The sequence below is a fragment of the Curcuma longa genome, chromosome 12 (genome assembly GCF_044706935.1).
Source record: "Curcuma longa cultivar G26 ecotype Majalengka, Jawa Barat chromosome 12, ITB_CL_G26_1.1, whole genome shotgun sequence".
Classification (NCBI taxonomy): domain Eukaryota; kingdom Viridiplantae; phylum Streptophyta; class Magnoliopsida; order Zingiberales; family Zingiberaceae; genus Curcuma; species Curcuma longa.
Genome location: NC_133872.1, coordinates 3,784,293 through 3,799,056, shown reverse-complemented (window position 1 = coordinate 3,799,056; position 14,764 = coordinate 3,784,293). Strand labels below are relative to the sequence as shown.

Here is a 14,764-nt window from a genome sequence, read left to right as displayed (position 1 = left end):
TTAGCATTAACACACCTCGGCCTTGTCCTCTTCATCTGTTTCAATATAAATGTCACTGATGTGTTTGATGTTAGGCCAGTCCCGACCGATATTCTCTTGGCAACGCTTCTTAAGCTTTGCACTGCATCCATCAATCATCAATTGCTCCAGTGAGGCAGGCATCCTTGGTAGTGACTTGAGTTCTGGAGCAGAATATATATAAAGATACTTGAGCGATGAAAAGCTCTCCAAACTTGCAGGTAACAATTGCAGATGAGGAATCAGTTCCCATTGTAAAACTTCTAGAGACTCTCGACATTGTAGCAACCACTCCTCTATCTCAGAAGATATGAATTCAGCGATAAACACTTCAGAATTTCCTATTTTGAGAGTCTTTAGCTTTTCTGGAATCGGCAAAATGGGTAGATAGAAGATGTTGTCGATATCAATCTTTTCAAGTGAAGGTAATGTTCCCTTCTTTTTCTTTGTGGCACTTTGTTCTGTTGTTGTTGCAGGATTTTGTAGAGTGGAAAATGTTGGAGCGAGTAATTCTTTACAATTAGAAATACGCAATTCCTGCAACGCTGTGAGATTATGCAGATACTCTTTGTTGGGAAGAGAGACCAAATGATGACATTCTGATAGTGTCAACTTTTTGAGGGAGGTAAGACCTTGAAGGCATCGACCCAATGACTCTTGCGAAATGTCCGAGTTTGTAAAATCTAGGGATTCAAGGGAGGAGGGAAGGATGCTAGCAGCAGCTATATTACTTGCAGAGTGATCAAAAACTGAGGAAGAGAAAACCGCATGCTTCCTTGTCTTGTCTTTTAAAAATTCCTGTGACTCAACCTCAGCAGAGAGGAATTTCGGACAATTTACAATGTTCAGATATTTAAGAGATTTTATAATATATAAGCCTCCTGGTGAAGTCAAGGCTTCACCACCCCAAATATGCAAGCTTCGAAGTGTAGTGAGATGTTCCAGCTCAGTTGCTAACGGAAGTGATGTCATGCCCTGTGAACAACTTAAAGACAAGTTAGTGAGCGAAGTAAGAGCTCGTAGATAACTTGCCAAATCTTCTTGTTTGTCAAGAAATCCTCCAAGTCGAAGTCCTTTCAGTGATGACGGAAGGAGATGATCATCCTCTCCACCAACTGATCCAATATGTACAATCCCTGGGCACTTATAAATATGAAGGAATTTGAGGGACATCAAGTGCTGAAATTTTCCAAATGTCCTAGAACCATTAGAACACTTGTAGGACCGTGGAAGAGTTTCTAACCCCAAAGTTTTCATGTAGAGATGCTCTATAGACAACCGAAGGTCAGGAATTTTCTTTAATTTGGGACAACTATTAATTTCAAATCTTTTGAGATGAGGAAACCATATATAGTCATCCACACCATTCCATTCCTCCCAGAGGGGAAGGCCACAAAATTCAAGTTCCTCTAAAACTGGAAATTGTATGTCGATCCGATCGGAGAAGTGACAACCCAAACTTCTTATAGCTTTCATGTTATTCAATGTTAAAAACTTAAGGTAGGGCAACTTCCATAGAGGGGGTAGTTCTTCCCAACTTGTACAAGAATCTAATTGAAGACGTTGAAGCCGAGAAAGAGATGGAGTATCCATCCACGGTGCAAGTTTACTACCTTTATACTCTATAATGATGAGTTCTCTAATCATAGGAGGGCGTTGTAGAGCTGCCAGAACCATATGATGATCAATGTCAGGATTACTTACTCCATTCCAGTCCAGTTTCAGTCCTGTGAGATGATGTTTCTTGACCAAGTTAGCCATATTGGCCTCTTCAAGACTCCGCACATTGGAAAGTTGTTGAATACTTAATTTACGGAGATTATCCATATTCATCAACTCATCAATTCTATATCCTGGTTCTGTGCCCACAGTGAAGCATAATTTCTGGAGGGATGTCAACTTTCCTACTTCAGCCACTGAGAAAAGTGCATCATCACCTACTTTGTATAAATGTCTTAAGTTGGCCAACTTGTTTGCATCTTTTGCCAGTCCAAGACCAATTAGAACTTGTAAGAAGTAGAACTTACATTTTGATAGTGGCGGCGATAGCACAAAATCTAACATTTCCAGAAATCGTAGTTTTACAAAGTCACTAATGCTTTCCAGATATTGATAAGATACTCTGAAAGAATTAGAATTCATAATCAATACTCAAATTCTTCTTGATGATTTACACGCATCTCGAATAAAATCAAGCAATTGTTGAAAATCCCCATAATACTCTATCCAAAGGGTTCACAAGTGCTGTAATTTGTACATCATCTTAGCTAGATCACTGAGTTGAGCAATAGTGGTACTGGTAATAGATAAATGGCGAATTGAATCCAAAATGCAATTGGGAGCGCCATGCACAATTCTACAACATTCATAGCGTGAGACATGACAAGCAAGACCGTTCAACATATCATGCATGGTATAAAAATCTTCTTCAAAATCATAAAATTCTATGTCATACCAAAATGTACTCCGATCAGTATGAACATCAAAAAAAGATTTATTGCACAACATATCAAAGCAGCAGTTAGTTATGTCCTCCTCATCCGAGCCCTCCTCTGATCCATCCGAGTAAATTAGGTCTGCTGCTACCCACATGCACACTAGTTTTTGCTTTTTGAAACAGTAATCTTGAGGAAATATGCTGCAATAGGAAAATCACTGCTTTAAGTGTGATGGAAGCATCACATAACTGAGTGTTAGAGCTGGAATGAAATCGTATTTTGAATCTTGTGGCATTTTCCATAGTTCACTTTTTGAAATGCTCATCCAGTGATCTGCTTCTAGTTTACTGTTCAATGCTCCTCCGATTGACTTTGCTAGAAGAGGTACACCATGCAATTTCTCCACTATTTCTTCACCAATTTCTTTAAGCAGTGGGAATTTATTTGGGTCTCGACCAGTAAATGCATGTTCGTAGAGGAGTGAACGACATTCATCCTTTGACAAGCCCAACAACTTCATTGGCTCCATTGTGTCTCCTCTGATTACTTGTGCGACCATCTTCGCAACTAATTCTAATCTAGTTGTTAATAATATCCAACTACCCTTTTGACCATATAATAGTAGAGCACATAGTTTCTCCCACTCAGTTTGGTTTTTGTCATCCCAAGCATCATCTAGGACAAGTAAAAATCTTTTGGAATGTAAATTTTCCTTGAGCTTCTCTGGTATTAGTTCCAATGGCCCAGATTCAGATTGGCGGGTTGAATACTCCAAAATTTTCTTCATAAGACTGGATGCATTGAGAACAGGTAAGGAGTCACATACCCAAATTTTGATGTCGAAGTGTTCCTTGTTCACATTTTTAAAATGATTGAAGACTTGTTGAGCGAGCGAAGTCTTCCCCATACCACCCATTGCTACCAAAGGAAGGCAATGCACATTCTCCACTGATCCCCCCAACAAATACTGGATGATTTTCCCTTTTTCTTCCTCACGTCCTTTGAATGATAATACAGGCAAAGAATAGGTGATCCTATTTTGAGCAATCAACGGTAGAATCTCTTGCTGCATTTGTCCAGTGCCGATGCCACCTGTATGCCCCAATATTGCCAAAAAAATATGAACATCTGAAGCAGAGGTGTTCAAGTTCTTCACGCATGTCCTTAATCTCTCAAGAAGAAAATCATCAAATTTCAGTAATCTTTTTGCAACTTTAACAGAAGCATCCACCATTCTAGAAAGCCTACTTTTGTCACTATTAGCTTTCTTCTCCAATTCAAGATATTCCAGCTCATCCAGCATTTCCTCGGCCTTGTCGATCTCATCCCTGAACTTCCACAACCACTTGATTAATGCTGGATTAGAAGATTCATACATACTTAATCTATTGTTATGAGATTACGGCAAGAATAGACAACAAGAAAAATAAAGAGCACACATAGATTTACGTGGAAAACCCTTGACGAAAAAAAAACCACGGGCAGAGGAGAGAAAATTCACTATCAAAAGGTGGAATACAATGACAGCACACAATCTTTGTGTTTTTATAAAATTCCTTGGAAACCCTAGCAATAAACTTTTATAATAAGGAACGATCCATATCAGCCGTAGATTTGTCATTATTTGATTTTCATCATATATGTTGCACCGTGACTTTTTCGGATCGGATCACACGGAATTCGGGTCACCAATATCTAATAATCTCCACCTTGATGCGAATTCCAAAAGCAAAGAGCAACTCAACACAACACGTCTTCAAAAGAACATTCTCCACCTCTTCCACAACAGCCCTCACGGGCAAAGCTCAGCAACGAACACCAACCAAGTCTAAGTAATGCTTAAACTTGGGTATAGGGAGTGATTTAGTCATCATATCGGCAGGATTATCATGAGTACTAACTTTGCTCACAACAATATCACCACGAGCAATAACATCACGTATAAAGTGATACCTCATATCGATATGCTTTGTCCTTTCATGAAACATTTGATCCTTTGTGAGAAAAATGACACTCTTGTTAGTACGGATGGAATCAAAATATCTCCACAATGGTATGATATTGTCCACTTTGGGCCTAAGCCCTCATGATTTTGTTCTTGGGCTCTACCCAAAAGGTTTCATACTAATGGAGATATTTTCCATCCTTTTAACCCCATGATCTTTTCCATGTGCTTTAGATGTGGGACTATGTTTGCACCCTTGCAACCCAACAATCCCCCCCTCAAACAAAGGACCACAGGTCCTCCTCAACGTCATTTTTTATGTCTGAATCCTTGATCCACCAGGACTTTTTGCCCCTCGGTCCATCCGACCTACTAGGACTTCCCACCTAGTCGCAACTAGGACTTTTTGCCCCTCGGTCCACCCGACCTACTAGGACTTCTCACCTGATGTCTGGTCCTCTTGATTCAGACATGGGAGCACCCACTTCCTTTATTTTAAGGTTCAAACCACATGGTTAGATCTAGATCATGGCTCATCCGGCGGTTAGTCCGGTGAAGAGCGATCTTGCTCTGATACCACTTGTTAGTACGGATGGAATCAAAATATCTCCACAATGGTATGATATTGTCCACTTTGGGCCTAAGCCCTCATGATTTTGTTCTTGGGCTCTACCTAAAAGGCCTCATACCGATGGAGATACTTTCCATCCTTTTAACCACATGATCTTTTCCATGTGCTTTAGATGTGGGACTATGTTTGTACCCTTGCAACCCAACAACTCTGACTATCACAAAAAACTGTAGTAATCTGTAAGTCTTCACTAAGTTCACTCAACAGTCCCTTCAACCAAATAGCTTCCTTACAAGCTTCTGTAATAGCCATATATTCAACCTCTGTAGTGGACAACGCAACTGTATTTTACAAAGTAGCTTTCCAACTAATAGCACAACCACTAATAGTGAACACGTACCCCGTAAGTGATCTTCTTTTATCAAGGTCACCTGCAAAGTCAGAATCAACATATCCAATAACTCCATCTCTATTTCTCTCAAAATGCAAACAAACATCAGAAGTCCCTTATAAATATCTGAAAATCTACTAAACTGCCTTCTAATGCTCTTTACCAGGATTTGTCATGTATCTACTAACTGCACTCACTGCATGTGATAAATCTGGGCGTGAGCAAACCATAGCATACATGAGAGATCCTACTGCACTAGAATATGGAACTCGTGACATATAATCAACCTCATCATCTGACTGCGGACATAAATCAACTGAAAGTTTAAAATGAGCAGCTAACGGAGTACTAAAAGGCTTGATAGTATGCATGTTAAACTGATTAAGCACTTTTTCAATATACCCTTTCTGACTTAGATATAATTTACCTGCCTTTCTGTCTCTCAGAATCTCCATCCCAAGTATCTTCTTTGCAGCTCCCAAATCTTTCATCTCGAAATCTTTACTTAGTTGGACTTTAACCTTTCTTATCTCTACCTTATTATTGGTCGCAATCAACATATCATCAACATATAAGAGTAGATAAGCCAACGACCCATCATCAGTCTTCTTAAAGTAGACACAACTGTCATAGCTGCTTCTTCTGAAATCATGAGTGGTCATAAACGAATCAAACCTTTTGTACCATTCTCTAGGCGACTGCTTCAGATCATAAAAAGACTTTTTCAGCAAGCATACATAGTCCTCTTTTCTTGAGACTGCAAAACCTTCTGGTTGCTGCATATAGATATCTTCCTCAAGTTTCCCATGTAGGAATGCTGTCTTCACATCCAACTGCTCCAACTCAAAGTCATGCATCGCCACAATACCAAGCAAGGCTCAAATCGAACTATGCTTTACAACTGGGGAAAACACATCTGTGAAGTATACTCTTGGAACCTGACTAAAGCCTTTAGCAACTAGTCTTGCCTTGTATCTGGCTTCTTTAACTCCCGGTATTCCTTCTTTTCTTTTAAATACCCACTTGCAGTGAACAACTTTTTTAGCCTTAGGTAATTTCACCAAGTCCCATGTGTCATTCTTACCAAGTGACTCCATCTCCTCTTGCATAGCAATTATCCATTTACCAGAATTATCGCAGCTAATTGCCTCTGAATATGTCTCAAGTTCTTCACAGGAATCAATCTTCTCAGCCACGTTTAAGGCATATGCGACCAAATCAGCCACTGCATATCTCTGAGGGCGTCTAATATCTCTCCGAGGTCTATCTTTCACAATGGAATATTGTGAAGGTGCTTTTGATGAGCTAATACCATCCACAGAATTTGAAATAGGCTCCGGAGTAGTCTCTATACATCTCGGCTCAATTTCAATCTCCACTTATGTGCTTGTCTTCTGTTTATTTTCCTCAGAAGGAGTTTTAGATGGAGATCCCTGAAGCATGCTAGTTTCATCAAAAACAACATCTCTACTAATGACGACTTTTCCAGTCTCTGGACACCAAAGTTTGTATCCCTTCACTTCTTGTCTAAAGCCTATAAATATGCACTTCACCGAACGAGGCTCCAACTTCCCATTATCAACATGAGCATACGCAGGACATCCAAAAATTCTCAAATCAGAGTAACTAGAAGGAGTACCAGACCATATCTCTTGTGGAGTTTTCTTTTCAATAACAGTCGATGGAGAGCGATTAACAAGATAACAGACATATGCAGCGGCTTCGGCCCAAAAAAACTTTGGTAACCCAGCATTAAGGAGCATACAATGCACCTTCTCCATTAAAGTTCTATTCATCCTTTCTGCTACACCATTTTGTTGAGGATTACGCCGAACTGTATGATGCCTCACAATACCTTCAGATCTACATAAGGTATTAAACTCATCAGAACAAAACTCCAAACCATTATCAGTTCGGAGATGCTTCACTTGCCTCCCTGTCTGCTTCTCAATCATGACCTTCCACTCCTTGAAGGTAGAAAAAACATCACTCTTCTATTTCAAAAAAAATGCACAAACCTTCTTGGAGAAATCATCAATAATAGTCAACAGGTAAAGCGCACCACCTTTAGATGATACTCTAGAAGGCCCCCACAAATTAGAGTGAATGTAGTCTAGCGTACCCTTTGTGTTATGAATGCCAATTGAGAACTTAACTCTTTTTTGCTTGCCAAAAACACAGTGCTCACAGAACTTCAGCTTCGTAATACTTTGACCATCAAGAAGTCCTCTCTTGCTCAATTCGACCATGTCATTCTCATTCATATGACCCAAACGCATATGCCAAAGCCTAGTTACATCAGAATCAGACAAAGACGAACTAGCGACGGCAACATCACCAATAACTGTGGATCCCTGCAAAACATATAAACTGGCGGTTTTCCTTAGCCCCTTCATCACAGTGAGAGACCCTTTACTGACCTTCACGACTCCACCTTTACCAGTGTACTTGTATCCTTTAGAATCAAGAGTACTCAAAGATATCAGATTTCTCTTCATGTTAGGGACGTGCCTCATATCACCAAGTGTCCGAATAGCACCATCAAACATCTTAATTCTGACCGTATCAATACCAGCAATTCTGCAGGATGCATTATTGCCCATCAACACAGCAGCTCTCGAAACCGTTTCATATGATGAAAACCAATCTCAATTGGGACACATATGAAACGTGCAACCAGAATCAAGAATCCACTCTTCACTTTGCTTCGAATCAACATCAGATGCAACCAGGGGCGGAGCTGATATGGGCCCAGTGTGGGCAGTTGCCCACACTGAGCCCAAACAAAAAAAAAAATTTAATATTAATATTATATATTTTTAAGTTTTTTTTTTTTGCCCTAGTTGCTGTTTCACCCCTTCTCATCGAACGAAAACCGACGCCTCCCTCCTCCCGCTACTGCAGCCGAAGCCCTCCCCCCGCAAGCCTCGCCGCCTCTGCTCCGCCCTCCTAAAAGACGACTCCGCTCCCGAGGAGTAGAAGGAGAAGCTAGTAGCTACCGCAGCAACACCCACGTGAGGGCGTCGGCGCTGCTGTTGAAGAAAGGCCTTGGCGCTGCTTGACGTCGAGGCTCTCCTGCCTGCCTCGTTTTCGCCGCTGGGATTCGAGGATTGGAGAGGTTTGAGATTCCCAGCTTGGTGTTGCTTTATTTGCTTCCTTGGACCTTGCTGCTTCACCCAAAGCTTTTAGTATCTTCGGATTCCTCTCAGCTGTGTGCGTTGATTTTGGTGGGTGGGTGTTGATTTTTTTTCCTTCTCAAGTTTTCTTCTTTTAGACATCAGTTAATTACATTGTTAACAGTTTAGTTTATTGTTTACAAATTGCATCTAATTTCCCCCTAATATATGCTTTGCTGCTGACTTTTTTATGAGACTTGATTAATTTTTATTGCATCTGACTTGAAATTTGCAAATTGCTTCCATTTAATTGCATGTATCTCAACAGCTACATCTGCGCAATTGCAACAATAAGAGAGAGCAAAACAGCTAAACGCTGTCCAGAGTAAAAATTGAAAACTCGTGGTAGTTGCACTAATACAAATGAGATGATAGATATTGCCATGATTCTTGTTGCATAGCTTGTTTGAACATCAGTTGAAACACCAGAACCTTAAAATATACAAAAAGGATAATTAGTCAGCATATTTGATAATAAACAAATTGTTGAAAGTTAATGCACAAATGAACATAACTAATTTTTACATGAATTCAACATCAAATTAGTATAGTTTATAGCAGCAAATTTATCATGTTAGCAAGGATAGGCAGCAAATCATGCTGGTCTAGCTGGTAAATCTAGTTGACAATGTTCATAAGTTAGGGAACTGAAGTAACTGAAGATAAATAAGAATCTAATTGCAAGGATAAACTAGCTCAACTTTTGCAATGTTAGAATGGGTTACTAATCATATTCTGCAAATTCCTGATAATGCAACTGTACTTTTAACAATTAGAAGTTCCCTTAACTTTGTTATGCCCTAAATTAAGTTTCATGTGCTAGCAAGGATGGGCAGGAAGTCAACCTACATGGATGTGCTGTAACTGTTCTTTTTCGTTTCCTAAACTGGCCATTTTTTTGTTTGCTTCAATGTTTAATTTTTTTTAACTATTTTTTTCTTCTTCTAATTATAGGTTTATGTTTGCTAGATTGAATCTTGGAGCAATCAGTACCGTTAATTGAGCTGCCATATCTTGGGAAGCAAGCTGGCCAATTGAGGTAAACTCTTAGTCTCTTACCCCTTTTTCTAATTGTTAATTTATTATTTATTTAAGTGTGAATTGTTGTTTATTTATTTATTCATTGATCTTAGGAAAATATTATGTCAACAATGCATAGATTTTTCAAAAGGAAAGCTCTAGAATTAGAAGAACAAAATATTGGAGATGTCATAGTTGAATTTGATTTTTCACAATTACCGACAGATCCTGGATTAAGGATTCCAATTTGTTCTTATAATGCTAACATTAGGGATCAAGTTCGAAGGATATATTTGCAAAAAGGTCCATGTCAACCTTCATGTTATGAATTCCCAAAATGAAAATTTGGAATAAGTCAATTTAGACGGTTCAATCCTTCTTGGTTTAAGGAATTTGGTGATTGGTTGGAATATAGTATAGAAAAAGATGCCGCATATTGTTTATATTGCTATCTCTTCAAAACAACTAAAGGAAAACAAGCAGGAGGGGAGACTTTTGTTAGTGAAGGATTCACAAATTGGAAGAGTAAAGATAGATTAAACATTCATGTTGGCCAACATGATAGTGAACATCATAAAGCTCGAATGGATTGTGAAGCTTTGATGAATCAAGATGCACATATTCAATCAATTTTGCACAAACAATCAAAGCAAATGCGGAATGATTATCGTATTCGTCTTAATGCTTCAATTGATTGTATTAGAGTTTTATTGCGACAAGGGAATTCATTTCGGGGTCATGATGAGACTGAAGGTTCTCTTAATCCGGGTAACTTTCTTATTCAACTGGAGTTTTTAGGTGCTCATAACAAAGAAATTAATGATGTGATATTGAAAAATGCTCCTAAAAATTGCAAGTTAACATCACCTGATATTCAGAAGGATATAGTAAGTGCTTGTGCAACTGAAACAATTAATGTTATTATTAGAGATCTTGGTGATTCATTATTCTCTATTTTAGTTGATGAATCTCGTGATGTGTCAACAAAGGAGCAAATGTCAGTTGTTTTGCGCTATGTGGATAGTAGTGGGCATGTAAATGAGCGTTTTATCGGAATTGAACATGTTACTAGTACTACAACACTTTCACTTAAAGCTGCTATTGATAAGATGTTCTCTAGATATAATTTGAGCATATCTAAGTTGAGAGGACAGGGTTATGATGGAGCAAGTAATATGCAAGGTAAATTCAATGGTCTAAAAGCACTCATTTTAAATGAGAACCCATGTGCATTTTATATACATTGCTTTGCTCATCAACTTCAACTAGCTCTTATTGCTGTGGCCAAGAAAAATCTTCCGATTTCTAATTTTTTTCGTATTGTTGGTGATGTGGTCAATGTTGTTGGATCATCCTGCAAACGTTCTGATCTTCTTAAGGAGAAACATTCAGATTTTATTGTTGAGGCATTGGATAGGGGTGAAATTTCAAGTGGTCGGGGACTTAATCAAGAAACTACCCTTCAACGTGCTGGGGATACACGTTGGGGGTCACATTACAATTCTTTGATCAGTTTGATTTCTATGTTCTCTGCTGTTAGTGATGTGCTTGAAATGATTTCAGATGATGATTCCAGTTCCCCTGATCAAAAAACCGAGGCATATAATTTATTGGAGTCAATACTTTCATTCGATTTTGTATTCAATTTACACTTGATGAAACAGGTCTTAGGGATTTCGAATGAATTGTCAGCATCATTACAAAAGAAAGATCAGGATATTGTAAATGCAATGGATTTGGTTCAAGTATGCAAACAACGACTTCAAAATATGAGAGATAATGGTTGGGATTCATTTTTAGAGAAAGTTCATCATTTTTGTCAAAATCATTACATTGATTGTCTCCAAATGGATGATATGTTCACACGTTGGGCACCACGTGGTCGTCCCCATCGTAATCCACCAGAAGTGACAAATTTACATCATTATCGAGTTGATTTATTCTATGGTGTTATTGATATGCAACTTCAAGAGTTAAATGATCGTTTCTCAGTGGCAAGTACAGAGTTACTTCTTTGTATAGCTTGTTTGTGTCCACAAAATTCTTTTTTGGCTTTTGACAAGCAAAAATTGTTGAAACTGGCTGAGTTTTATCCACAAGATTTCTCAAGATTTGATCTCCTTATACTTGATGATCAACTTGAAACTTATATATGTGATATGCGTTCTAACAAAGCATTTCAAGGATTGAAAGGCCTTGGTGATCTTTCAGAGAAGTTAGTTATGTCAAAGAAAAGTATGGTGTATCCATTGGTTTTTAAACTTTTGACATTGACATTAATTTTACCTGTTGCGACTGCGACGGTAGAGAGAGTATTTTCTGCCATGCGAATTGTGAAAGACAAGTTGCGCAATCGGATGAGTGATGATTGGATGAATGATAGTCTTATTGTCTATGTGGAGAAAGAAATATTTCTAACGGTTGATAATGATGCTATTATACAAAGGTTTCAAAATATGAAGACCCGAAAAGAACAATTATAAGGTAATTATTTTACAATATTTTGCATTTATTTTTTTGAGTTATGATTTCATTCAACATATCTTATTTTTTTAGTTTTCTATTCTTGGGAATATTTTGTTTCCCATTTTGATGACAAATGCTAATTTGATTTTGATTCAATTGCAGTTGGGTTTCATAGCTAAGCATCTTTTTATGATGATGGTGGAATAGATAGTTTTTTTTTAATATTAGGGAGGCTTATCCGGTTGGACAAACTTAGCATGTTAGTTTTTATTTTGTCATTTGAAATTTAATTTTTATGTCAATTTTTGTGCATCATGTTGATGTGTTCTATTCTATTAGATAATGAAACATAGTTATTCCTCATATGAGTTTTTTGTGGGACACACTCAATATATATGTTATTTAGTTAATGTTGATGTTTAATTTTAGAGCATGCATAATTTTATGATTATAAAATTTAAATTTTATTTGATTTTATTAAATATATTATATTGTTGCCCACACTCGATCAATATCCTAGCTCCGCCCCTGGATGCAACGAGGAGTTCACCATCACTGTAATTTTTAACAACATCAGCTTCACCAAACTTCTCTGGTTGTTTTCCCTTCAGATTTTCATCAGCTCTTTTATTTTTATTCTGCAACTTGTAACATTCTGATTTGATGTGGTCCTTCTTTTTGCAGTAATTATAAATTTTATCTCTATTTCTGGATTTTGACTTGCCCCTCATATTACCACCAGAACTTCTCTCCTAAGTCCTACTTCGAATAATAAGACCCTCACCCTGAGCCTTAGATCCTCCGACAAGTTGTTTCATCTTCTCTTTAGAAAATAATGAATCATAAACCTCATCCAAAGTAAGAGTATCACGACTATATAAAATTGCATCTCTGAAAATTGTATATGACGAGGGTAACGAACACAACAAAATCAATGCTGAATCTTCATTATCATATTTTACCTCCAAAGCCTCTAGGTCAGAGACGATTTCCTTAAACACAGTCAAGTGGTCTCTTAACGACGTACCTTCTACCATGCGATGAGAATACAAACGTTGTTTCAGGCTCAGTTTGCTTGTAAGACTTTTTATCATGCACAACTGCTCCAATTTCAACCACAATGCAGCAGTGGATTTCTCCTTCAAAACATCCTGCAAAATCTCATTCGATAGATGAAGGTAAATCTGAAATAGAGCTTTCGATCCTTATATTCCTTTTCCTCCTTTGTCCATGTCGAGGGCATCTTGTCAAACCCTAACAGCACATCGTCCAAATCCAGATGCGTCAGCACTGCTCGCATCTTAACCCGCCACAGCGTAAATCTGGTGTTGCGATCCAAAAGCGGAATATCATACTTCATGGTTGTCATTGCCATTAATCCTGGTTGAAAACCACAAAATCAAAACGAACTTCGCTTTGATACCACTTGTTATGAGATTACGGCAAGAATAGACAACAAGAAAAATAGAGAGCACACACAGATTTATGTGGAAAACCCTTGACGGGAAAAAAACCACAGACAGAGGAGAGAAAATTCACTATCAAAAGGTGGAATACAATGACGACACATAATCTTTGTGTTTTTACAAAATTTCTTAGAAACCCTAGCAATAAGCTTTTATAATAAGGAACGATCCATATCAACCGTAGATCTGTCATAATTTGATTTTCATTATATATGTCGCACCGCGACCTTTTCAGATCGGATCACACGGAATTCAGGTCACCAATATCTAACATCTATCTTGGGCAAAGCCAACAACTGCTTGGATCTGAGGAAGTAAACTTTTGAGGCTTTCCAATTCTTGTTGCAAGTCAGTTTTCCAGTAGTACTGATCTCGCACATAAGTAGCCACTGCATCAATTAGCTTATCGATGACCTTTTCACCAGCCTTCTCCAGTATTGGCGAGATTACTTCCATAGCTGCTGCTATTGATCAATGATTTTAGATAAATTAGATAGCATCCATAATCATCTTTCGTCTATTAACCAAAATTAAACTGCAATAGAAACAGTAAAGGAGCATCTACTTGTTAACCAAAATTAAACTTGTTCAGACAACTAAACCAAAGGTAAATGAATCAAACAAAGCTTCAGCTGTCGACAAATGATTTAAGATAACCAAAGCTTCATCTATCAACTTCCTAAAAAACACAAATAATAGCCGAGATCTTAGAAAAAAAGAAAATTAGTAACACAGATAGAAAAAGGATAAAAGAGGAATATATCAGATCTACTTGTTGTTCACGATTAAACTTGTTCAAATAATAATTATAATAAATAGACTTGTTCAGACAACTTTCCTCTAATCTTCTGGGAAAAAGGTAAATTGATATCGACATTAGACAACCGAGAGAGAAAGAGCAGATGCAGGAGAGATACTGAAGAAAAAATTGACCCCAAAAACAAATAAAGAAGAAGAAGAAGTTTAGCTTGATTACCTGATTGAAGTTGTACAAAGCTCGAATGCTATCCTTTTCTTTTCTGCAAAAAATATAACATTCGAGCTCTGTACAACTTCAATCAGGTAATGTTAGATATGCAGAAGAACCAAGAAGACGACTTGATTTTCTGTGCTGATGCTGCGTGAGCTACTTTCCTGTCAATTAATTGGATCTGCATTGCAATATTTTCTGCTAGTCGCCCTTGGAGTTTTCCTATGATTGACGTTGAACAGAGCTCAATGGTATCCAGCTAGATCCGCACAAGAGCCATTAAGATATAAGTAAATAATTGCA

The 14,764-nt window shown here is 37.9% G+C and overlaps 1 pseudogene; it reads right to left on the bottom strand.

Annotated features, from left to right (window-relative positions):
• LOC141843480 (uncharacterized) lies at positions 1-14,459 on the bottom strand (annotated as a pseudogene).
• Positions 14,460-14,764: the final 305 nt, after the last annotated feature.